This window comes from Lissotriton helveticus, chromosome 5_1 (assembly GCF_964261635.1).
Source record: "Lissotriton helveticus chromosome 5_1, aLisHel1.1, whole genome shotgun sequence".
Classification (NCBI taxonomy): Eukaryota; Metazoa; Chordata; class Amphibia; order Caudata; family Salamandridae; genus Lissotriton; species Lissotriton helveticus.
In genome coordinates, this window is record NC_136065.1 from 1,408,391,571 (window position 1) to 1,408,418,202 (window position 26,632).

A 26,632-nucleotide genomic window follows, 5' to 3' on the forward strand; every position below is an offset into this window, starting at 1 on the left:
GGATTCAAGATAGCCTGGCTGATGAGGATTATGAATCTGAAACCGGTCCCAGGATGCTTGATTCCGGTCCAGGGAAGACATGCCTTGGCAGTTTGGGCTGGACTGTTCCCATGAGGCACAGGGTCAGACTGATTTGCATATGGCCATGTCTGAACTGGGGTGGCCTAGTGAGCTAAAGAATGGTGATGTATTAAACCCAGATCAGTTGACTGGGGGTGAGTGTTTGATTTGCTCAAACGTTCCGTCCATCATCCCCTTTTGTATCGCTTTGTTCGCTCTAAGTTGGCAGGGTATGCTCAGACGTGAGTCCCTTGCTCACTTGGCCACTGGATTCAAGATAGCCTTGCTGATGAGGATTATGAATCCGAAACCGGTCCCAGGATGCTTCATTCCGGTCCAGGGAAGACATGGCTTCTCAGTTCAGGCTGGACTGTTCCCATGAGGCACAGGGTCAGACTGATTTGCATATGGCCATGTCTGAACTGGGGTGGCTGAGTGAGCTAAAGAATGGTGATGGATTAAACCCAGATCAGTTGACTGGGGGTGAATGTTTGATTTGCTCAAACGCTCCGTCCATCATCCCCTTTTTTATCGCTTTGTTTGCCCTAAGTTGGCAGGGTATGCTCAGACGTGAGTCTCTTGCTCACTTGGCCACTGGATTCAAGATAGCCTGGCTGATGAGGATTATGAATCCGAAACCGGTCCCAGGATGCTTGATTACGGTCCAGGCAAGACATGGCTTGGCAGTTCGGGCTGGACTGTTCCCATGAGGCACAGGGTCAGACTGATTTGCATATGGCCATGTCTGAACTGGGGTGGCTGAGTGAGCTAAAGAATGGTGATTGATTTAACCAAGATCAGTTGACTGGGGGTGAGTGTTTGATTTGCTCAAACGCTCCATCCATCATCCCCTTTTGTATACCTATTTATATATATATTCCAAAGAAAACGGGGTTCCAATTGAGCACTCGGGTCCCAAAGTAAACACCAGAGTCCATAGGTAAATCAACAAAAAGAGATTTATTATAACCATAAACCTGTTGTGACGCGTTTCGCCCCCGAAAGGGCTCGTTCACACAACATAGTACAATGTGATTTATTTTGTATTTATTTATTTATTTACATTTATAAAGCGCGCAGCTACCACGAGGTTTCCCGGTGCTAAAGAACACATAAGGTCAGGATGAAAGGCTGAGCACAAAAGAGAGGGGGGACTACTGATTAAAAAGCCAGGTTTTTAAGTCCTTGCGAAATTTAAGATAGTGTTGTTCAGTACGTAAGTGAGTAGTAAGAGAGTTCCAGAGGGAAGGGGCTAGATAGGCAAAGGAACATTCTCTCATCCTAACTCGTTTGATCCTAGGGACTTGGAATTTGTATTGATTCAAGGATCGAAGAAAGCGTGGGGGATGATAGTGGTGCACTAAGGCCTTTAGGTAATGGGGGGCTATGCCGGAGTTAATTATAAGCATGTAGCATAAGGCTTTAAATTTGGCTCGACTGTCAATTCGCAACCAATGGAGGTCGCGTAGTGAGGCTGAGGTGGAGGTCCTATTTGGAAGTTTACAGAGTAATCTGGCAGCAGAGTTCTGTATTACCTGCAGCTTACGCAGGACTTCCTTGCTTGCCCCTAAGTAAAGAACATTACCATAATCCAATCTGGTTGCTATAAGGGCTTGGATGAATGTTTTGTGGGAAGACAAAGGGAGCATCCAAAGAATGTTTCTAAGCCATTTAAGAATGGCAAAGCAGGTGGAGGCCACCTTGACCACTTGTTGCTTCATCGTCAGTTGAAACGACAATTATTCATGTATGTGGGAGGCATTACAGAAACAGGAAACAAGGAGACTCAAATGGTTTGTCTTAAGGTTGTTAATCACCAAGTTGTACAGTTACATAGGAATATACAGTTAAAGCAGCACTGCATAGAGAAAATCATATGACAACCCAAAGGCACTTGGTGTATAGTGATATATACAAGTGGAAACAGGTGACGACGCAAGTGAACAAGGTGAACAGCGTGAGCGGCGCAAGGTGAATATATATACAGTGGTGGCTCAAAAGAATAACAAATTACATCAATCGCATTCATTATTTTCCATTTTTGTCAAGAGCCGAACAGCAGAAATACGCCAGAGGGTTGCGCTGTGGTGTCGACACGCTCTGTGGCCATCCGTATACCGCTGGCGCTTTCTCACCACTTCTACCTTTCCCTCCCCAGGCGCTGCTACCCCCAATCCGGAACTCCCCCACACTTAAATTTAACTGCTTTAACTGTATATTCATATGTAACAGCATGTGATACAACTTGGTGATTAACAACCTTAAGACAAACCATTTGAGTCTCCTTGTTTCCTGTTTCTGTAATGCCTCCGACATACATGAATAATTGTCTTTTGAATTGATACCTGTTGGAATATTGTTCTCTATATACATTCTATACCCAATCCCGACGTGGTTTATGAGTCCCACTCCTGTCTTGTTTCACTCACTTCATCGTCAGTTGGTCATCAATAATGACACCTAGATTGCGGGCTGATTGGGATGGGAGAGGAGGAGAACCCATTTGTGCAGGCCAATGGTGGGGGCCCCATAGGGTTTTGTTTTTACCAAAAAGAAGGAGTTCGGTTTTTCCACCATTAAGTTTTAATTTATTGACATGCATCCAGTCAGCAATGTTTATTAGTCCAGATCGGAGTGCTGATGAATTGGAGGAGTCTTTTGATGAAAGTGAAAAGATGAGCTGAGTGTCATCTGCGTAGCAGTAAATAGTTAGCCCACGTTGCTCAGCTATCGTAGCCAAAGGGCTAACGTATATATTAAAGAGCAAAGGGCTCAGTATGGAGACTTGGGGGACTCCATACTGTGATACATGAGTTTTAGAATGAGCGGTAGGGGAGAAGACTTGAAAGGTCCTGTTGGATAGGAAGCTGGATAACCATTTGAGTGCTAGGCCAGTGATACCATGTGATTGGAGAGTATTTAGGAGAGCAGTATGATAAACAGTGTCAAACGCGGCACTTAAATCCAATAAGATAAGTGCCACGGTTTCTCCTTTGTTCACCTGTTGGCGAATGTTATCAGTGACACCCAACAGTGTTGATTCCGTAGAGCAGCCTGCCCTGAAACCAGACTGAGATGTATGAAGGATATTATGTGTCTCCACGAAGTTAGTGAGTTGGGAATCGATATGTTTTTCCAGAATCTTAGAAAAAACTGGAAGAAGGGAGATGGGTTGGAAGTTTGATGGTACCTCTGGATCGGAATTAGCTTTTTTCAGCAGAGGCACGATCATGGCATGTTTCCAAGCTGCAGGGACCCTTGCTTCACATAGAGATATATTGAGTAGTTCCATGATTAACTTAAGTATGGAAGGGTCAAGTTTTTGAAGGACCGAGGGAGGAAGTGGATCCTTAGGGGACCCAGATTTAATTCTGGTAAGAATATCATGGAATGAGGAGATGTCAAGTAGAGTCCATTTATCTAAACAGGTGTCACTGTTGGCTTGAAAGGGTTCCTGAGAGAGGTTTTGTTTTAAGAGATTATCAGATTGCGAATTAGTTAAAGTGGGTGTCTGTTTATCAAAATCGGCTTAGATGTTATCAATTTTATCAACAAAGAATTCTGCTAAAACATCGCATTGCTTAAAATCCAGGCATGGGGATTTAGGCTGACAGGTGGCACACGAAAGCTCCTTGACAACTTTGAAAAGTACATTGGGGAAGTTTTGTGCACGTAAGACAGCTAGATTGACGTGCTCTGCCCAAGCCATATTACACAATGAATGATAATTGCTTAAGGCTGATTTGTATAATGATTTTGTTCTGGGGTCGTAGTTTTTTTCGCCAACGTCTTTCTAAGTTTTTGAATTTAGTTTTTTCTTGCTTAAGTTTTTCAGAAAACCACGGGGCTGGTGGGTGGTGGTGATTATATATATTTTTGGTCGGGGGTAGACAGGCGTCAATAGAAGAGGTAAGCCAATGATGAAGGACCGCGTCATCATCCAGATTACTAATGGAGGTAACCGGCATAGTGTTTTTTAAAAAGAGGTTGAATTTGTTAATATCTAGATCTTTCCAATTTCTGCCGTTTCCAGGCCCTGAGGGGTCTAAGGGGTACTTGATATTTAGCTCACGTTTAATTTGAAATTCAACAAAAAAATGATCGGACCAGAGGATTGGGATGGCAGGTTTACATGATACGGTGGTAAGGTTGGAGAAGATAGGGTCAAGTAAGTTTCCTGCTTTATGGGTGGGGCCTGAGTTGTGGAGAGTAATGTTCAGAGCAGCCAGGTCAGCAATAAGATTGGCGCTAGTAGGGCAGGTAATCACGTTGAAATGTATATTAAGGTCGCCCACAATTAAGAAGTTAGTGGCTTGTAGTAATAGAGGGGCAATGTGATCAGGGAGTGAAGTGGCCCAAGCACTGGCTGGTCCCGGGGGGCGATAAATTAAGGTTCCTGAGAGAGTGAAGTTAGGTGAGAGCAGGAGTTTGAAAAGACCGGCTTCACAGTCCTGGAAGTCTAGATCATCCCATTTAAATTTGTAGGAGGTTTTGAAAATTATTGCTATCCCTCCTCCATCCTTGCCGACACGATTTCTTCCAAGGTATGTGTAGTCAGGGGGAAGTGCAGTAGCGATATCAGGACCGGAACTATCACTTAGCCATGTCTCCGTGAGGAAGATGGCATCAGGTTGAGAAACAATGAGCAGGTCATAGATGTCTCTTTTATGTTTTGGGAGAGATCTGCAATTAAGGCTAAAAAAGGAAAAATACGAGACTGTGGGATTTTTTTTAGTATTAAAAGCATGTGCAGGACCTAGTTCACTAGTATTCGGGTTAGAGTAGGGAGGTAAAAAGGAGAAACCACAACAAGAACAGTGTGAGGGGCTTGAGTCACAACTAAGGGGAGTGCAGTGTAGGTAGTTAGTGGGTCGGATGGACAGGAGGGCTTCCCGAGGGTATTTTAGAGGGCCATGATTAAATTGGGCAGGGGTTCTGGCCCCAGGCCCCATCCGGCTGTGGACGGGCGCAGACGGGCTTGCCTTTGGCGCATCCGCTGTGCGCGTCCGCTGCGCATCTTGAAAGGCATCTATATTTAAGGGCATTGATTCGTCAGCTGCTCGCAGCTGATTGGCAGTCTGGCCCGGAAGTTGTGAATCTCTTCCTCAAGGCCAGGTTCCCGTCCCTCCACACAAACCAAACTTTTAGCGGTGGACCGGGGACACAGAACACAAAGTAGGTAAGATGTTTCAATTTGCTCGTGCTCATTACAAAGTAATCGTGCTAAGTGCAAGATAAAATTAATAAAAAGCTAATATTAGGTAGGAGCAAAGACGAGTGAAATAAAACACAGAGTGCAACGCTAGGTTAAAAAGAGAAACCGGAGCCCTTTCCCAGGCGCTCCTCTTCACCAAGCTTACACTGTGACTGCCTTTCATCCAACGCGTCCGCTGCGCGTCTTGAAAGGCAACTATATTTAAGGGCGTTGATTCGTCAGCTGTGAGCAGCTGATTGGCAGCCTGGCCCGGAAGTTGTGAATCACTTCCTCAAGGCCCGGTTCTCGTCCCTCCACACAAACCAAACTTTTGGCGGTGGACCGGGGACACAGAACACAAAGTAGGTAAGATGTTTCAATTTGCTTGTGCTCAGTACAAAGTAATCGTGCTAAGTGCAAGATAAAATGAATAAGAAGCTAATATTAGGCAGGAGCAAAGACGAGTGAAATAAAACACAGAGTGCAACGATAGGTTAAAAAGTGAAACCGGAGCCCCTTCCCAGGCGCTCCTCTTCACCAAGCTTACACTGTGACTGCCTTTCATCCAGCGCGTCCTCATCCATTTTATCTTACCACAACAATAGACATTGAAATAGGGCTGTTTGTAAGTATCTTGTACTGGTTTGAGCGCCATCTTAGAAAAGGACATAAACAAATGTAAACATACAAATGTAACTGTATATTTCAGAGCACAGACCGGACAACATTTGTTGAAGTACAAATGCTTCATATTACAACATACAATGCATTGTTTTAAGAAGTAAATACAATTTGATCAAATGCCTTGTGTACATGCTTGTACCCTGGATATATTCTTCTCGTAAATATTTGAAACCCATGTCGGGTATATTACAGCAGAGATGAGTACCCCTGATTGTGAAGTGTACAAAAGCCACAGGAGCACCAATAGCGCATTGTATGTTTTGTAAAAGTATCCCGAACTTGAAATCCGTTATCAACACCAGATGTCTTCTGGGAAAAGTAGTCCCACGTAAAACGACATTGTGCCAGGGTCTGTGTAGATGTTACTACACAGAGAAAGTTCGTAATAATTGCATGCCTTTCACATATGCAGTTACTCACTCATATACCACTGAGACATCCATCCACTTACCGACACAGCCATACACACACTCACTCACCCATACAGTCCCCCACAGACATACTCATGAACCCATACACCAATAGATTCACCCACTCATACATCCATGCAGGGATTCTGACCCTTTTCCAAAAAGTCGCTCCAAGAGTAGGCGCATTCCTTCCAACACATATCACACAATGAATTCATGGATCTAGTCAAAGCAAGGATGACTTCCGGCAACCCTTCTGAGTTATGTTCACCACAAGCCTTCAAGAAAATTCCTCGAACTACCACAAGGCGCCAGTGCCTTAGATTAAGTCTGCACTGCCCAAGAACTACTGGCCCCATAGATGCCCCATAGGTGTAAGGCATGGATGTAAGGTATGGGATTACCAATGGAAAACTGGTGGTGGGTGAATGCCTTATGCAGACTTCATCAGCCTCCAGTGCACATGTCGGGTTGGACAGGTCTCGGACTATGTCCATCCTACATGCGCACTTCAGGCTTAGAACCCAACGCTCTGTTTGGGAGCCGGACAAACACAGCATAGTCCCTCTGGCCTCTTTTGGAGTATTATGTTCACCTGCTCTAACCAATCTCTGGTTTGCTCTTATGCAGCTTTAAGTACAAAGCTGCATGAGGGTAATTCCAAGATTGGTTTCTTGTTTGACAACAATAACCTGTCTTTGGGGGCGGCCCACACTTTCAAGGAAGTACAGGCGGCTGTGGGCGGGTCGGAAATCTAATGGCAAAGTTTCTGATTTTGTATTCAAATTTACTCGTATTTTAATGCAGGGCTGCATTTTCAGGTGAGAGACCAGGGTTTTAAAGAGTTAAGTCCAAACGCTGCTTTCAGCCTTGCAAGGTGCCTAAAGGTAGGCAGCTTAAGAGCTCTCCAGTGTTGTAAAGGACGCTCGCTATAGTGTTTTAAAATGGGCACTTTCATGATGCCTCCAGCTCCCTTGCCCGGCAGTGACTGACACCGCCCCAGTCCCACGGGCCTTTAAGCAGCATGAACCTGTCAAGGGAATCCGGCCTTTCCACATATGAATATCCAATAGGGTTGAAGTCGTAAGTCACCAGTCTGAGATCTGCCTCATATTGATTCATCCAAATGGCCTTTCCGTATTCCATGGCCGGTTGCCAAATCTAACTCACTTGGTTAATGTACCTAATGCAGAGACCTGAGTTTGGTTACCAGAACCGAGCTACTGATTCCGTCGGACGGTTTGCTAGATCAATATAGCTGTTCCTACACTTTCATAGGGACATCACATTGACTCCTCGCTGCATTCCATACTGGGTTAAAACAACTGGAATGGATAAATATATGTGACATGTTTAGAGGGGTCTCTTGAGGTGCACCCCTTGGATTAAACGCTATATCTCTGTAAAACTTGGATCCCCAGCAGGCTTAGATGTAATATTGCAGTGAGCACCCCTCCTGAATAAAGAGGGGCACTCTCAAGGGTAACATGCTCTTACTTATTTATTTATTTATTTATTTGTGCGTTTTTATATAGCGCGGACTTTACCCGAAGGTGTCAGAGCGCTTCACAATAGGAACAGAACTGATACATGAGAACATTACAAGTGAACAAAATACAAAAGCAAACGTTACATTAAATGAAGCAATAATGTCAATCGTGAGCCAACAAAATACAAGAGGTAGCAAACGGTGCATTACAAAAGTGACAATCGTGAACCAACAAAATACAAGAGGTAGCAAAACGGTGCATTACAGGAGGAAAGAGTGATGTGTGCAGGTTACAAAAGCGTACAAAGTAAACATAGAGGTATAATACTGCAAAATATGGAGGGCCCTCTAGCACAAGAACAAACGTTACGTAGGCCATGGTGGCACTTGTGCAGGTATCGAAAATAAACAAATGTAAGAGGTAGAAAACAGTGTGTTACAAGAGAAAGTGACGGGTGCATGTTACACACGAGTAGCAAACACAGGTAGAAAGATAATACCGCAATAAATGGCAGACTGGAAATTGTCAAGAAGATCATTGTCCTTGATATGACGAGAGAGTTGTTTCGTTACACATCTTTCTGTAATCTTCGCAAGAAAGGGTAAGTTAGTGATGGGGCGGAAGTTGTTGAGGTCAGATGCATCAGCAGTTAGTTTTTTAAGAAGCGGGGTGACCTGCCCAGTTTTGAAGGAGACAGGAAGGGAGCCTTGATAGAGGGTGAGGTTGACCAGAGTCGCCCAGTAGGCAGTAGCGGTCGGCAGTAGGTGTTTCTGTAGGGCGGTGACGAGGGCAGGGGGAGGGGCAGGGTGGGGGGTAGTAATGTATGGATTACGGAGTTTTACAGGTAAGTAAACATTTAAATAAATAAAATGAATTTCGTTGCGCGCACTGCATCACCAAATGTGATGCAGTGCGTGCAACGAAATTCGTTTTATTTTTTTTAATGTTTACTTACCTGTAAAACTCCGTAATCCATACATTACTACCCCCCACCCTGCCCCTCCCCCTGCCCACGTCATCGCCCTACAGAAACACCTACTGCCGACCGCTACTGCCAGTAGGAGAGGGAAAGGGTATAAAAGTCAATGGCAATGGCACTGGGAATGGGGTCCAGATGATGGTTGGAGGGCTTTGTTTCGCGGATGCACTTGAGGAGGGCATCTTCAGAAATGGGGTCAAAGTTTTGCCAAATGGCTAAGGATTTGCACTCCTCTGGAGGGGTAGGATGAGCGACCTGATCCACAAGTGATTTCACTTTTTCGTCGAAGAATATAGCGAAATCCGCTGCTCTCTTTGCAGAATCCTCCAGCTTGGAGGCAGGGGGAGAGCAGTCAGGACTCTTGATGAGATCAAATAGTTTTTTGGGTCTATTTTTGGCTGAGTCAAGGAGGGTTTTGAAGTGCGCCGCTTTCCCAAGGAAGATGTGTTTGTGGTACTTGGACCTTGCGGAGCGAAGCGTGGACAAGTTATCGGTGGAGGGCACTTGCCTCCATTGTTTCTCCAGGATTCTTAGCTGCTTCCTTTCTTCATAGAGGGGTTTGTTGAACCAAGGTGCTGAGGGGGTGGGCCTTAACCTTTTGCTTTTAAGTGGAGCGACGTTGTTGATTTCATCTGCAAGAACTGTGAGGCATTGGGAGGTGAGATCGTCAACATCTAGGTTCGGGTCTAGCCTTGGAAGTGATAACAAAGCTGATTCACAGAGGGGACCGACATCAATATTTTTAACATCACGGAACCAGGAGATAGCCCTCTTGGGTTGGCCAAGTGTTATAGCGTGTGATAGTTGAATAGAGAATGGGATGAGAAGGTGGTCAGACCAGTCTACGTGAATAGGGGTAGTGATGGAAAGCATGCCTTCTTTAGAAATAACAAGGTCCAGGATTGAGCCCTTAGAGTGTGTGGATTCTGTGCAGTGTTGGATGAGATCATTGACAGAGAGGAAGGTGGCCAGGGAGTTTGCGGAGGAGTCTTGCGGTGAGCCCCAGTGGAGATTAAAGTCACCCACGAAGGTCTGATTGTCACTTTGCGAGTACTGGTCACTGACGAAGTCAGTGAGTTCCTCCAAAAACAAAGGGCCACTACGAGGCGGGCGGTAAATGACATGGAATCTAAGGGGTGAACGGTGGTGCACTTGTAGCTCAAAAGAAAGGCATTCAAAGGTGTGGAAGGAGCTGATAGGAAAGGCCTTAAGTTGAAGGGAGTTTCTAAAGATGACTGCAACACCTCCCCCCGTGTCAGTTCTGTCATTCCTAAGTATAGAATAGCCTGTAGGTAATAGGAGATTAAACATAGAATGCGAGGTATCTTTGAACCAGGTCTCAGTGAGGAAGAGCATGTCAATATTGTGGTGGGTGATGGTATCTGAGATTTCAAGTTTGTGTTTTACTGCAGATCTGCAGTTGTGGAGCAGACAGCGCAGCTCTGTCAGGACTGTTTTGGTGACAGGGGCACTTGGGCTTTGAAGGGTGATCGGGATGTTGTGCTTATGTGGGGGTGCTCAGGAGGGTTTAGGTAGATGCTTGGTTCTGACAGAGGAGATGGTTGGAATAGTGTAGATAGTAGGGTTGCTAGGGTATGCAGGTTGAGGAAGGGCGGCGTTCGAAGACTTGTGCGAGTTAACAAAGTTTGCAGACTGACTGAGCTTGGCTAAATTGAGATGAGGGGGCGAGGTGCAACTCGTGGGAAGTTGGGAAGGGGAGGGGGTGCACGGAAAGGTGGAAATCTTAGAGCTTAGAAGTGAAATTGCAGCTGTAAGCTGGGAGATGGAGGTGATAAGGGAACCTTGCTTATTTTCCAGCGAGAGTAATGTAGAGCACGGAAGGTTGGGTGGATCGATGGAAACAGGTGGGGGTGGAATTGGTGGTGGAAGGCAGGGAGAGGTGGGGGGATAGGAGGTGAGTTGGGGTGTAAGGTTTAAAAGTGAGGAAAGGTGGAGGTTGAGAGCGGGAGTTAATGAGTCGGAGGTTAAGGGAGAGTTGCCTTTGTTGGTGTTGCAAGAAGGAGAGGAATTAGGGATAACTTTAGGGTGAGAAGGGTGCAGAACACAACGATAGGGAAAAAGGAGAGGGGAGGACTGTGTGGAGTCATGGGAATGAAGGAGGTTTGGGAAGAAAAGAGGTGAGGTGGTTGTGGAGGGCATGTCAGGTAGGAGAGGAGGCTGTGAGGGAACGGGCATCTGGCAGAGTGGGGGGAGGGGGTTGAGAGAAAGGGATGTTGGGGAAAGGAAGTGGTACTGTTGGACCCGAGGGTGGGAAATGGACAGGGTTACCAGGGGGGAAAGGGAGTAGCATAGCATTGCTGGAGGAGTGGGAGGGAGGAGAGAGATGCTGTGGGATTGAGGCAAAATCCGGGTGAATAACGAGGGGAGGGGGAGGTGGACAGGAGGTATGGAGGAGGGGATAAGGGGAGCGTAGGGAAAGTTCACTGGGGGAGAAGGTTGGAGTAGAGGTGGACTAAAAAGGGGGGTGACTGGAAGGAAAATGGGGGAGGAGAAGAGATTGGAGTACCGGGAAGATGCAGATTGGACGAGGAGCGCATTAGCTAGCGGTGAGGCTGAAGTGAAGTGGGAGGGGGCATATTGTGAGGGGGAGGAATAGGAGAGGAGGTCACTGGGGAGGGGGCGGGAAAAGGGCCGACCTGTGATTCTTGAGAGTGCAGCCAATTGGAGTGTTGAGGGGTCAGGGGAGGAGAGAGGGAGTAATGGGTGGAGCTAGAAGGAGAGTCGGGGGAAAGCCCGGTCGCAGAGGAGGGGAGTAGGGAGGGGAAGAGGTGGTCAAAGAGCGAAAGACAGGTGTCATTGCCTTGTATCATGACAGTACCGTTGTTATAGAGTGAGATAGTGAGGTAACCGTTGAAATGCGTAGAGGGGGAGATTTTTAGCTGTTTCCCATGAGGGATAGAGGAGGAGGAGGTGATGTTAAGGGAATTGTATAAGCTGGTGGACCAAGAGGAGGTGTTGTGAGTGAAGAAAATGAAATCATTTTTGAGCCTCCCAAAACGACTATTGTGAAATTGATCAACAAAGAGGGAATCCGGGAAACGTTCAATAGTATTGTGCTTCAATCGTTTTGTTGCAGCTTTAGTCAGGCTGGGAGGATAAATGATTTTGCAGCAATTAGTTCCAACCTTAACTCGAGTGGTGGCCATGATGGGAATATGTGGCGGAGGAGGGTGGGGGGGATGAGAGGAAAGTGTTACTGGGAAACCGGTGGAGAAGAGAAATAAAAGGGCATAAAGGGGGCACATAATCCAGATGTTAAAGTGAGGATATCAGAACTAATGTGCCGTCCGGGACTAGCAAAGCCTAAGTATGCACAACAGCCTCATCATCTTAAGACCACCTGAAGAGGTGCTCATAATAGGGTGCGGACAACAAAATACATGAAAAGCATTTTCTAGCACTAACATATATGTACAGGTCTGGCGCCCTACAAACCTTGCAGACTCCCTGGCCAAATGGCCATCTCAGAGGGGGACTCAAATGCCCTGAAACCATAGTGTCAATGGTGCTGTCCCTGCAGCAGGACTCCAACTTAGTCAGACCTGTCCCCACGGAAAAGTAACTTAGAAGGTGCAGCTGGCACTAATAGCCGCGCAGCTGAAAAAAAGTATAAACAATGCAGCTGGAAACAGCTCAACTTGCTGCACATCTGTAACCGGCCTAAACGATGTAGCTGGCACTACTTGCTGCGCAGCTGAAAAAGGCCTGAACGGTGCAGCTGGCACTACTTGCTGCGCAGCTGTGAAAAGGCCTAAACGAAGCAGCTGGCACTACTTGCTACGCAGCTGTAAACGGCCTAAACGGTGTAGCTGGCACTACTTGCTGCGCAGCTCTCACTGGTGGTCCGGGGCTCCCACCCCCCGCGGGGAGGCGAGTGCCATCTTGGAGAGCGCCGGGGCGCTGGGGCAGGGTTACCCACTGAGATTGGACTGCAAGGCAGGAGTGCACGGCCACTTGCTCGCCGCCTCGACAGGTACCTCCAGCCGTCTTACGCCCTACAGGTCGCTAGGCAGAATTGGGGGTCGTGTGTAAGTCCCCCTGCAGGCGTTGTATGCCAGGCGTAGTGATGCTGCCAACATGCCCTACAATCGCTCACATACCATTGTAGGACTGTCTCAGTGGGGTATGGGAGCAAACCACGAGGTTCGCCGCCATTTCAGGGTTTCTCGCCGGCCGCCAAATCTTTCCCTCCACTGAGCCGCCCCTTCTGGAATAAAGATGTGTTCCTGACTGCTCCCAGCAGCAGGACTCTTGTGGAGTCATGTGGCAGTGCTGAGAAGAAGGGAAGTGTGGTTCTATGCCTTCACAGGATAAATAAGAAAGTTGTATGTTTTTTTAGTGTCATGTACTGGTTCTTGTAAAAGATTTATGACGCTCCCATGCAGCTCGCTGCCTGGTCCATAGACATGCTCCACGTACAGTCAACTAGAGATGTGTAGACACCAGATCTAACAGCAGCCTATGTTTCACCTGTATGTAGTGTCCTCTGACGCGGGGTAGCGGTGCAGTCTACCCGCGTCGGAAGTGTTACGCTAGCACTGGCGCTTGTCGTCACGCGCCAGCTATAAATAAAGAGGAGCGGCCCGGGAAGAGCAGTCAGGACCATGCACTAAGCATATTAAGGTGTCTTGTGTATTCATTGTGGCCGCAGCACTGCTCACAGGTGCGCGAGCGGCACCTCACCCTGGCGACGAGGGGCAGAAACGACCCCATACAGTGCAGGTTAATGAGCCTGAACGTCTGGCGATTTGTGAGCCTTTGATCAGGGCCCTGGACTCAAGAAGTGCTGCCTGGCCTGTGCTGACCTGCTGTGTGCCCCCAGGCGAGTCTGCTGCCTCCAAGGAAAGCCCAGCAGCCCTTGAGAGTGCCCGGATGAAAGGGAGGCTTTTCCTGCACACCCAGTGGAGCCCACGCAGGAGTGTGCCCCAGCATCCTGGATTGGGAGGAAACTATGGTGAGGCCTAGGACTTGAAGGCCACAGGAGAAGACCCTGACAGCATTGTCATCACCCTCAGCCAGGCAGCTGCTATGGCGCTCAGGAGGTGTGACTGCGTTTGCGCCAAGATGGCATCGATCCCCACCATTGAGCCCTTTGTGGTGGACGGGGCCCCCTCATCCCTTGCCCCGTGATGGAGAGACTGGACCGATCGCCTCCAGATCTACTTTGAAGGGGCGGGCATAGCCCGGGACAGGCACAGAGCCCTACTCCTCCACCGTGGATACAAAGACAGAGACCACACCCAAAACATATGTCACGCTCCTCAACACCCTAAATGCGCATTTCAAGCCGATGGCGAACAGGGACTGCGAAAGATTCATTTTTTGCCAGACCAAGCAAGAAGCGGAGGAATCTTTAGACGCTTTCCACGGGCATTTGAAAGAATTGGTCAGCACGAGCAGATTCCATGACAAACAGGAAGAAATCCGGGGTCAGATAATACAAGGGTGCTACTCGTCCAAACTCAGAGTCAACATTCTTCAGGAAAATGGCAAGCCTCTAGCGGACATCCTCACCCTGGACGGGTCAAAGGAACTGTCGCAAGCCAGAGCTTCCCACATGGAGGCGGCCCTACACCGACCCATCAACAACAAGTCAACGAAAAGGCGAACGTGGTGAGGCCCACAGCACGCTAAAACACTGGGAGAAGACAGCAAGACAAGAAAAGGGAATGCGGTCACTGCGGAGGCACACCCCATCGCATGCAAGACTGCCCAGCGAGAGGGTAGAAGTGCAGTGCCTGTGGGTGGATGAACCACTTCGTGGCGGTATGCCGGTCTGCGAAATCACGGAGGAAAGCAGCACAGACAGTGGCTGAAGAGCATGACAGTGAAGACATGGATGATGACTCGGGAGACTACCCGGTCCACTACATATTCGCAGTTGATCAGCCACGACGGAAGAGATGACGGCTTCGATGGTGCAGAATCAAGATCCAGCTCCAGGATGTGAGGGCCACTATTGACAATTGGGGCCTCGATTGAACTAATGGCTGCCAATGTGTATAATCAACTAAGTCCACACCCACCACTATGCGGAGCAAGGATCAGGGTATTTGCGTACGGACAGAGGACACCCATCCCGCTCCTGGGATGCTTCAAGACTGAGCTGCAACACCAGGACCTCAAGACTCCCACCACAGTGTATGTGACCAGGGAAGGAAGCAGCATGCTGATAAGTGGTACAAAAGGGGGTGGTGATGGACGGAGCATCTGAACCAATCAAACACTCACACCCAGTCAACAGATCTGGGTTTAATCCATCACCGTTCTTTAGCCCACTTTGCCACCCAAGTTCAGACATGGCCATATGCAAATCAGTCTGACCCTGTGCCTCATGGGAACAGTCCAGCCCGAACTGCCAAGCCATGTCTTCATAAGTGGAAAATCAGCAGAAGAGCTGAGGCTAATATCATTCAGCATGGCGGTATAAGAGGAGGAACTAGAGGCCATCATGGAGGAGTTTGAAGATGTCTTCAAAGGTATTGGGCGCCTGAAAGGGAAAGAAGTCTCCCTCCATATCGACCCGTCAGTCCCCCCGTGGGTGTCCCAGATCGTAGTGGCATGGAAACCGAAACAGCCAGGGCAAGTCTGCATCTGCGTTGACATGCACCTCCCAAACGCCGTGGTGAAAAGGGAACGTCACCTAACCCCCACCATCGATGACATTTTGGGAGAACTGAACGGCACAAAGTGGTTTTCGAAGATGGACCTCTGGTCCGGATATCACCAACTACCACTACAGCCAGACTGCCGATACATCACTACCTTCTCTACGCTCGTCGGTCTGAGGAGATACCGACGCCTCAATTTCGGGATCTCGAGTGCCACGGAGGTGTTCCAAAACACAATCTGTGAAGTCCTCAGCGGGCTACCAGGAGTCTTAAATGTAAGCGACGACCTACAAATATACGCGTCATCGATAGAAGATCACCATCGTAGACTTTGTGGGGTTCTCCAGAGGATCAAAGAATCCAGACTGACCCTACACAGAGAAAAGTGTCAATTCTTAAAGAACAAGATCAGTTTCTTTGGCTACACGTTCTCGGACCAAGGAGTGGCCCCCGATCCGATAAGGTGCGAGACGTACAAGAAGCCCCCTCACCATCCAACATCTCAGAAATAAGAAGTTTCCTAGGAATGGTGAACTTTTGCAGGTGTTTTGTCCCAAATTTGTCCAACCTCACGAAGCCCCTCAGGGAACTGACAAAATCCTCCACCTCATGGCAGTGTGGCCCCGAACAGGGACAAACTTTCAAGGATTCTGAAGCAGCCCTGTTGGCAGACACGACATTGTCGTACTTCGACCCAACCCGATCCACTAACGACGCTGTGGATGCCAGCCGATATGGGCTTGGAGCCGTGCTCACACAGTTGCAAGGAAATGGAGAGTGGGCCCCGATAGCATACGCAAGCTGCTCTCTGACAGACACAGAACAGAGATACTCGCAAATAGAATGAGAAGCGATCGCCATCCACTGGGCCTGTCGGCACTTCCATGTCTACGTGTATGGCCATCCATTCACGGTATCCACAGACCACAAACCCCTCATCCCTCTGTTTCAAGGGTCAGTGTCCAAACCTCCACAGAGGATTGAAAAATGGATCCTTCAACTGCAGGGATTTGACTATCGAATGCAATACAAACCGGGCTCTTCCAATCCAGCGGATTACCTCTCGAGGCATCCCAGGGCGGCCACCAAAGCGTAAGAAGAGGATGCCGAAGACACTGAAGAATATGTCTGACTCGTATCAGAAAGATCCCGACCACTGCCTATGAGTCTCGAGACCATCATAGAAGCTACCCGGAGCAAGAAATGCCTGCAAATGGCCATAAGTGCAGTTCAATTGAATGCTGGTGCCCCATTCAATCCACCATGACAAGACGGACGCCACAAGCAAAGACCTGGAGTCAATTGTGCGGATCATGGATGAACTTTCGGTCGACAGCAGTGGTTGTCTGCTCTGAGGCCGGCGACTGGTGATCCCATCAAGTCTGGCTCAACATGCAGTAGACCTCGCACACCGGGGACATCAAGGCATGGTAAAGACCAAGAGTCGGCTGAGAGACAAGGTGTGGTTCCCAGGGATGAACCCACTGGTTGAACATGCTCATGATGCAAAGCATCGGGCCAACCGGATCGCCCTCAACCCATCATCATGGAAGAAAACTCCCAACGACCGTGGGAGTGTGTGAGTGTAGACTTTGGATACCTCCCAGATGGACGCTATGCTCTGGTGATCATGAATGACTACACCAAATACCCAGAAATGGAGATTGTGGGAAATCAGACAGCCACGGAGGTCGTGACAAAATTTGAGAAGACCATTGCTACCCACAGAATATTCGAAGTGGTGAAGACAGACAACGGCCCACCCTTCCATGGACAAGAGTTTGCGGACTATCGCAAGGCCTGGGGAATTCAGCACTGGAAAGTGACCCAGCGCTTGCCCCAAGCAAATGGGGAAGTAGAGAGATTCATGCGTACTCTCAACAAAGTAATACGCATTGCGCATACAGATGGATCACCGCTCAAGAGGGCCATATACAGCTTCCTGAGAGAATACCATCTGATGCCCCATCTCACAACCGAGGCAGCTCCGGGACCGGCAAGCATGGGCCGAGTAGTGAGAGACACCATCCTGCATCACCCAAGCTGGACCCCATCTCAGATTGACGCTGGAAAGGCCCTAGCCAACAGGACCAGCTCCAATGACTAGGCCAGTGCCAACCGACGGGCCAGGATGTCTGTAATTCAAGTTAGAGACAGAGTCTATATCAAGGACAGATACCCAGGGAGCAAGTTCCAGCTCCCATTCGTACATAGACCCTGGACAGTCATCGGCCGAACCGGCACCATGATAACAGCCAGAAGAGGAACCGAGGAAAAAGGTACGCGCTGGAACTCCGGACCTGCAAGTGTTGGAAAACCTGGACGCCTGACCACGTCAATCAACGGGGGAGGAAGGCCGAGACGGTGATCAAGGGACGACCCCCACTAAAGATGAGAAGCGATCCGACCAGGGCACCCCTTCAACATGCATGGGAATACCATTTCGAAGTCTGCCAAGTTCCCCTGTGATATACCCATAAAGCAAAGTCTTGCAGGGGATTGGCTCCATCCTTTCCATCATCATGGGGAGAGCACTCCAGATATGGCCTGAGAAGAAACCCGGCTCCATCCTCCCGGCTGGCCGACTTCATGGTGTGACGGACCTGGGACTGGAATTCTAGTGACTGGTAACAGATCTACATGATCACAGTTTTTTTGTGGTTTAATAAAGGTTAGAAGGAATGTAGTGTCCTCCGACGCCGGGTATTGGTACAGTCTACCCGCGTCGGAGGTGTTACGCCAGTGCTGGCACGTGTCGTCACGCGCCAGCTATATTTTATTTTATTTTTTTTTTTTTTTTTTTGTAAGACCTTTATTAACATAAAGCATATTACACTGCATGAGCCTACAACCCTGAGGCCGGCTCGCCATTTTAATACGTACGTCCAGTATACCAAATGTAATGTCGTAATAATTGTGCGGATATGGTAGGCAGATCCGTCTCTTACACCCTACGTAGAGCTCTTAGCAGTCAGCCGGTATGAGTCTTACATTTTGTAATTTCAAAAACAGAACTATAACATTCCCCAACTGTAGACCTTACAGTGCAATCTAATACAACCTGTATAGTGAGTGGAGCAGTATCCCGGTATTCCCCAATGCCGCCCTCCGACATCTCTAATGCATTCATCAGTCGTCCACACTCCAGTCATTCTAGTGTATCAGCGATTCCTCCTCATGTTCCTGCAAAGAATTCAGATAATCTGATAAAAATCCCCACATGTCCTTCGGCTTTGATTTTGCAGGCAAGCCCTCCTCATAGGTTTGTATTTTATCCCGGCAGACGGACATGTCATGTAGCCACACTGTCGTAGACGGCACTCTGCGGCTGTGCCAGCATTGTGCCACCTGTCTCTTTGCTAGCAGTAGTGCAATCGCACAGAATTTGCGTTTTAGTGCTCTGAATTGAGGTATAATACCCAGCAGGCAGATTTGTGGCGTGCACTGCACCTCATCTCCCAACATGGCCGATAGTGCGACCGTGACCTCCACCCAATAATCCGCTACCCTCGCACACTGCCACGCCAGATGTACAAAGTCCGCACCCTCACTACCACAGCGCTTACATTTGTCGTCCTCTTGTAGCCCATATTTACGCATTTTCACCGGTGTATAGTAGGCTTGGTGGAGGAACTTGAAATGTATAATTCTCAGATTCCCATTAGGTGTCAACATCTGTGTCAGTGCGCATGTGCTGTACCATTCCTCTTCTGACAGAGGAGTATCAAACTGCGCATCCCATCTCTCCTTAGCTTTCAGTGTGTGACCCGCTATTTCCGTTTGTGCAGCATTATACAACCTGGACACCAAGTGAGATAGATCCCTAGTGGTGATCAGCATTTGTAAGGGCGCTAGAGTTTCTGGTTCCGCTGGAAACGATGGGTAGTGTACCCTCAATGCCCTTTTCAACCTGTAGTATGTGAATCGGAACATAGAAGACTGGTTCCGGATATACTGTAAATTGTCGATGTCTATAAATGTGCCCCCCTGGTACACGTCACTCATCCTGTCGATTCCAGCTCTCGTCAGCAGAGACATCCCCACTTGTTCGTTAGTGACTGACAAAGCCTGATGGTGCTGTAATGGCATGTCCGGTGCATACAATGGGGTTTTGTGAGCCAATTGTCCTAGTTTGTTCCAAGCTTTGATTGTGGCGTCTACAGTGTTGATATCCTGTTCGTGGAGTGGAGGTCTGGTGTGTGATAGTATCGCCGACAGGGGAACTGGATGGGCATCCCCCTCCTCAATGGCCACGTGAGTAAGATAGGGGACCTCATGGTACCAGTATGCCGCGTACTGTGCCTGGGCACAAAGGTAATATAGGAGAAAGTCTGGGACCCCGAATCCACCTTTCGTTATCGGGAACGTCAGTGTTTGCAGGTCAATTCGAGCCTGCTTACCCGCCCATATCAAGGTCAGTACCAGTGACTTTATGTGTTGAAAGACCTCTCTCGTAGGTGTGATGGGTATGTTGTTGAAGAGATATAGAAGTTTGGGCAGGATGTTCATTTTAACTATCGCGATACGATCAGCTATTGATAAGGGTAAGTGTATCCAACGACGGACCTTATCGTCCAGTTTGGAGAGTACCACCCCATAGTTTGCATGCATGACTTCGTCTGGATTCCTGTGGAACATGACCCCTAGGTATCGAATCGGGTCCTGCTGCCACTCTAGTGGATAGTCCATCGCAAAGGGGGCAGTGGCATCGGTGAGAGGTATGAGTGAGGATTTGGACCAGTTTATTGCTAAACCCGAGTGCCCTCCAAACCGGATGTACTCTCTAAGCAGCGGGTTCAGATGTGTCTCTGGATCTCGAACATACAATAGCATATCATCCGCGTAGAGTGATATGTGCAGTGGCCTGGACATGAATTGCAGTGCCGACTCCTTATATTTTTGACGCACTATGCACGCTAGTGGTTCTAACGCCAGCGCGAAGAGTAGGGGCGACAAGGGGCAGCCCTGTCTAGTGCCCCGCCCAATGTCAAAGGGAGCTGAAACATAACCATTGATTCGGACTCTTGCACATGGTTTAGTATACAGCAAGGAAATCCACTGGACGAACCTTTTAGGGAACCCCATCCTATTGAGGATAGACAGCATGTAGCGCCATTCGATCGAATCGAATGCTTTCGCAGCGTCGAGCATGACAGCTACCGCCTTTACCGAGGGCTTCAAATAGTGTGCCAGCGCGAACAGGGTTCGGGTATTATGCGAGGTGGATCTAGTGGGCACGAACCCTGCCTGATCCGGGAGGACCAGTCGAGTCATCAGTGGGGACAGCCTAACGGCCAGTAACTTTGCGAGTATTTTTGAATCTACGTTTATTAGGGAAAGGGGTCTATAGGAGTCGCAGTTTTCCGGGTCTTTGGATGGTTTAAGGAGTGCTATGATCATTGCCTCCCGCAGAGTGGGGGGGAGCAATGATCCCTCAAAGGCGTTACCATACATGTCCACCAAATAGGGGGCGATGATGTCCACAAATTTTTTATAAAATTCGGATGTGAACCCGTCAGGGCCTGGGGCCTTTCCGTTGGGGAGCGAGGCGATCACCTCTGTGACCTCCTCAACCGTGATCGGTCGAGCCAGATATTCCCTATGGGCATCCGACAGCCAGCCAATCGCCACCTCATGCAAGTAGTCATATGTTTCTTCAGTAGTAGCTGTTGGTTGGGATTGGTATAGTGTGCTGTAGGAGTCTACAAAACATTCGACTATGTCTGCTGGGTGTGTTTGCAAAATCCCCTCCCTTGACTTGACTCGGAGTATCGTTGAGTGCCCCCGTCCCTCACATATTTTCTGCGCCAGTACTTTCCCTGGTCTACCCCCTTCCCCAAAAGCCCTGGCCTCGTGTTTGCGATCTAGGTATTTGATTTCTGCCGCTGAAAAATCGGCATGTTCTGTGTGTAATTCGCGTAGTTTGGGTAACAACATGACGTCCTGCGTTTGTTCATACTGCAATTCTAAGTCCCTCATCTGGCATTCGCAGCGGCGAATTTGGCACCGTATGTCTTTGAGTACCCCTATGGTAGTGCTAATGCAGATTCCCCTTATCGTGGCCTTAAAGGCTTCCCACAGGAGACAAGAGTCATCAGTAGATTGAGAATTATTAGCAAAATAGTCTTTGATTGCCTTAGTCAGGGTGTCTACATATATTGGGTCCGTGAGGGCCTGGGAGTTGAAACGCCATTGGAATGGGGGGGGTGTGTAATGAGGTATGTCCAGTTGTAAGTGAACCGGGTTGTGATCCGATAGCGTGCGTGGTAGTACCTGTATCTTACGCGCCCATAAAGCAACATCCTTGGAACCTAACCAGTAGTCCAGTCTGGACCAACTATTGTGGGATGCCGTGACGTGTGTAGCACCTGGGTCGTCTGTGTGTTTTAGCCTCCAGATGTCTGCCAATTCTAAATCCTCCATCATGTGACCCACCATGAGTCTCGACTGTTTGTGTTGTTCCACTGATTGTGAGGAGCGATCCAGTCCGTCCAATAGTGTCACGTTCCAGTCCCCCCCGCATAAAATGTGCGTGCAAGCATGTTTTTGTAGGTGTCCCCAGATGTCACGATAGAATTCCGGCGCGTCAATATTCGGGCCGTATACGTTTAGGAGCGTGATGTGTTGGCCCCTTAGCGTACCCGTAACTAGTACATATCTACCAGCCGGGTCCTGTGTCAAATGCTCCTCCTCAAAAGTGACCCCCTTCCTAATCAGTATAAGCACCCCCCGGGAATAAGACGAGTATGAAGCTCTGTATGAAGTGCCCGCCCACTTCGACCCCAATGAAGCGTGTGTGTGCGGTGCTAAGTGCGATTCCTGCAGGAAGGCTATATCAATATTCCATCTAGTGAGACTGGCAAATACCTGCCTAATTTTCTGTGGGCGAGAAAATCCACGAATATTCCAAGTGAGGACGTTTAGACAGTTACCGCTGCCAGTTCTAGAACCTGGTGTATACAACTGACGTTATACCACACATACCCGTACATATAAGTACCCTACCCGGATCCTGATCCCACCCTCTACCATGGTCGTAATTTGCAAACACAATCCCCCTCAAGGAATATCTGAATGACGTGTACATTTGCAATGCAATAGGTCTTAGTAAACAGTTAAACATCCCCCCTCCCCAAAACCCGCCCACTCCAGCATCCCCAACCTGCCGAAGCCATACCCCTTCTGAGCACCACTCCCTCAACCATTGAAACACTAACTCGGTGCCCATGGCAGAACTTGTGTCGGGTATTACCCTCATGGAGGTCCGCCAGTAGCGCAACTCTTCACCCGATGTACGGGTACAGGCGATATTTGATAGAATCAGACATAATCGCAATATATGTGTCCATCAATCCACAATTCCATTTCCCCCTCACCAACCTCATGCTGGGTGCAAGTAGTGAAGCAGCACTAGAGGATTTGCTGCGGCGTCCCACAGCGAACACACGTGTGTGGAAAGGCCTAGGTCTAATAGGACCAATGCACAGCCCTCCCCGCATATAGCAAACATTTGGTTATACATCGCACAGGACACAGCAGAGTGTGGGGGCGATGTCACCACCGTTAGTCTACATAGCGCAATGCAAAGTGAGTCATTGTGTACAGTGGTCTGCCACTCCCTCCGCTATCCTGAGTTCAGACCTGAGGGTCCGCGATCACTTTTAGAACAAAGGGTCCTGAGCCATAGTTCGTAGTGGTGGCGTTATTTACAATTTGACACCATCGTGTGATCAAAAAATTCAGCGGGGAAGGCATAGCAGCAAGGTCAATTTAGGAATATCCGTGACAGTCCAGGACAGAGGAGCGGACCTTACCCTGCCATCCCCGCTGATCCCTGCCCTTCCACCACACATTGTCAACATTAAACGCCATTCTCTCACCTGTGGTAGCCTCGTGTCCGCACTCCCTGTGCAAAGCAGCTGAGGAGGGCCGCAATGCAGCCCCACATCGTCATCCGTGCATCCATTCCCACCACTGCGTAAAGTTGGATACCTTCAGTGACATCAGTCCGAGACTTCGTTCTGGTCGTCCCGGGAGTTCGACCTCGCCTCACGTTGTATCCTCTTGACAAAGTCGAGGGCCGCTCTGGGCATCGCCAGCACTGTCGTTTGCTCCCTCCATACCACTCGAAGTCGGGCAGGATATAGCATAGAATACCCAATGTTCAATGCTCGCAGCTTAGCCTTCACTGTGGCGTACTCTTTTCGTGCCTGCTGTACAGCGACCGTGTGATCAGGGTAAAACTCCAGGGAGTTGCCCTGATGTGTGATTTTGCCCTTTTCCCTTGCCAGCCTTAGGATCACGTCTCTGTCCCTGTAATTGAGGATCCGCGCCACTATCGGTCTGGGAGTCGCGCCGGGCGGCGGCTTGGGGCCCAATGATCTATGGGCTCTTTCCACAATAAAGATCTGCGATAGGGCCTCCGCCCCAAAGATATCCTTACAGAGACCCTCGATGTAGTGTTCCATGCGTCCTGTGTTGGTGGATTCTGGCAGGCCCGTGATTCGCACGTTATTGCGCCTCGAGCGCGCTTCCAAATCCTCTTCCTTCGCTTTTATCACCGCCAGAATGCGTTCAAATCCTGCGCATTTAGTGGTGGACGTATGTGCCTCATCTTCGACGGCAGATATTCTCGCTTCAGCTTCGTCCAACCGTTCGCCCTGTTTATCTTGTCGGGCAGCCATGCCATCCATCCTGCACGTCAGATTGTCCAGCTTGCCATTGATGTCCTGCAGGTTAGATTGGATAGCCAGCAAGATCTTCTCAATGTTAGTAGTTGGCGGTGGATCCGCAGAACCGCCGGCTTCCGACATGTCGTCCGCTGGTTTAGTCACCCTTTTGTTGTCGAATGAAAGTTTAAGTTGCTGTTTGTCTGGCTTCCCCATAGTGGTAGCCGGTGATTGCCCTTTCCTCAAAGTAGGTCCAGACGCCCTCGTTACTCTGGTCGCCGTCGCCGTGTTTCCTCTTTAGTGGTGGCCGGTCTCCGCACGTGGTGGTAGTTCTCCTCCAAGATGTCTTCCGCCAGTAGAATTACGCCAGCGTTTGAGTACCCCGGGGGGGAGCGGTCTGGTCACCCCTGCGGCACGTTGAGGGGAGGGAGAGATATGAGCCCGTGAACGTGAGGTGCCACAGCACGATCAGCCCGTCAATGGGTCGCCACCTCGCTCATGCGCTATCTCGCCTCTTACACCTGCCGGCACAATGTATGTAAATTTCACCGCTTGCTGGATCTATGGAGTGCAGGAGGCATGCGTCGTGCTGTACTCAATTTCCCATGCACCTGACGGTGTATCCCGCTCACCGCCCCGCCAGTCCGCCCGCAGTGAGTCCAGTACTCCGTGCAGGAGCCCGCCGGCGCCAAACCCCGGGGTCCGCTGTGACGGCAATGAGCGCCGCCATATTGTCAGGCAGCCGGCTGAAGTCCGGGCGCCCTCCGCCCCTGCGTCTTGGTGCTAGAACGACGTAAACGGGCGCGCTTGGCCTGGCTATCCGCTCTCCCCCTCGGGCAATACTCGCTGGGTTACTCGGGCAGTGCGCTGCCTAACCTGTGTTGTTTGCTCCATACACGCAGTCGTCCGCCGGCCATCTTGTCAGGCAGATCGGTGCACGCCGCAGATTTCTCGGAATTTTAATCGCGCCCAGGGGTTATCGACCGCCTCCACACCTGTCCGCCTCCGCTCCACATGTTCCCGCACCGAATGCTGGTCGCGCAGTGTGGAATGATGGGGTTTCAGTGGCAATGGATCACATCGTGTGATATCGCCCGGCGGAGCTGCAGTTCAGGCAGCCATTCCGCTGTGCGCCCCCTAGCGCCTCCGTCACGTGCCAGCTATAAATAAAGGGGCGCGGCCCGGGAAGAGCAGTCAGGACCACGCACTAAGCATAATAAGGTGTCTTGTGTATTCATTGTGGCCGCAGCGCTGCTCACACGTACACGAGCGGCACCTCACCCATTACACTACTCCCTCTCTCTCTCGTCTAGAGAGCGCAAAACATTATCTGTGCAGTGCTGCAAAGCCCAGACTCCTCCACCTTTTCTCTGACAGGAGGGTGTGTGACTGACCAAGGTAAAGAGAAAATTGCTGCACGAGGAAGTTCCTGCCATCTCTGCATGGAGTGTGTGAGGGGAGAACAGGAAGCGCAAGGAAAGAGCCAAAATGACGGAGCATACTAGAGAAAGGAAGGCAGAGCTGTAGCATGAAGAATGGATGAATGAATAGAGACGGCTTTGTGCAGACATGTAGCAAGAGACCACAGAACGTGTAAAGGTGGGGTAGACAACGTGAGAATCTGGATGAGTAAAGGAAGGAGGGAAAGGAAAGAAGAAGTTTAGATGTATGGGGTGGGTGAGGACAGTTTAGGAAGAGAGGACCTTCTGCAACGTAACGGTTATTAGTGAGTAGAATCATAAGTATTTGTCAAGCCACAATCACATAGAAGGGTATCTTAGTGCGATACTCTGTACGTCACCGTAGATGTTCCACAGAATCTCCCCCTCAGCGTCAACAATGAAGCAGAACAGAACACACTTCCAATGGATAAGGCCAGGCTCAGAGATTAAATAAACAAACTCTGGCAGACATTTTGGAATAGAGATGCCGATCTTGTATTTTAATTCCACAGCTGCAAGAGCGTCGGCTGCTGTGCACAATGTAAGTGCTCCCATTTTTGGTGATATCCCATGGTACACCTCCTGCAAACAGAGGAACATTAGTCTTCTCTTTAAAATCTGCATCCCTTGTCACACATTGAAAGCCTGCTACGTCAACTCTAATAAATTTTCCAAGTAAATTTATACTGCTATGTTTATTTTTCTTAGCCCCAGCACCCAACCTTAATTGTACAGTTTGTGTGTCCAGAAGCAGAGCTGCATCAATCAATGCTTAAACTACACATTTTGCTTTGTTAGTGATATTAAATAGCCCTAAAATGTATTTTCTGTTATAAATTAGAGTTGTAGCTCTTCTTGGTTAACCATCATGATCATCAAGAATGCTTTATTCGACTATATAGCCACTAAAGCATTGCAGATAAAAAATTAAAACAATCAAAATTACAAGAAGTTAAAATACTAAAATAAAATGATTGTGCAAATAATCAATCATGGCCGTCATTGTGTTTCTTGGTTGGCAGTTAGAAGGTATGTAACAGGAATCCACGTTTGCCCATTAAGATTGCTTGCT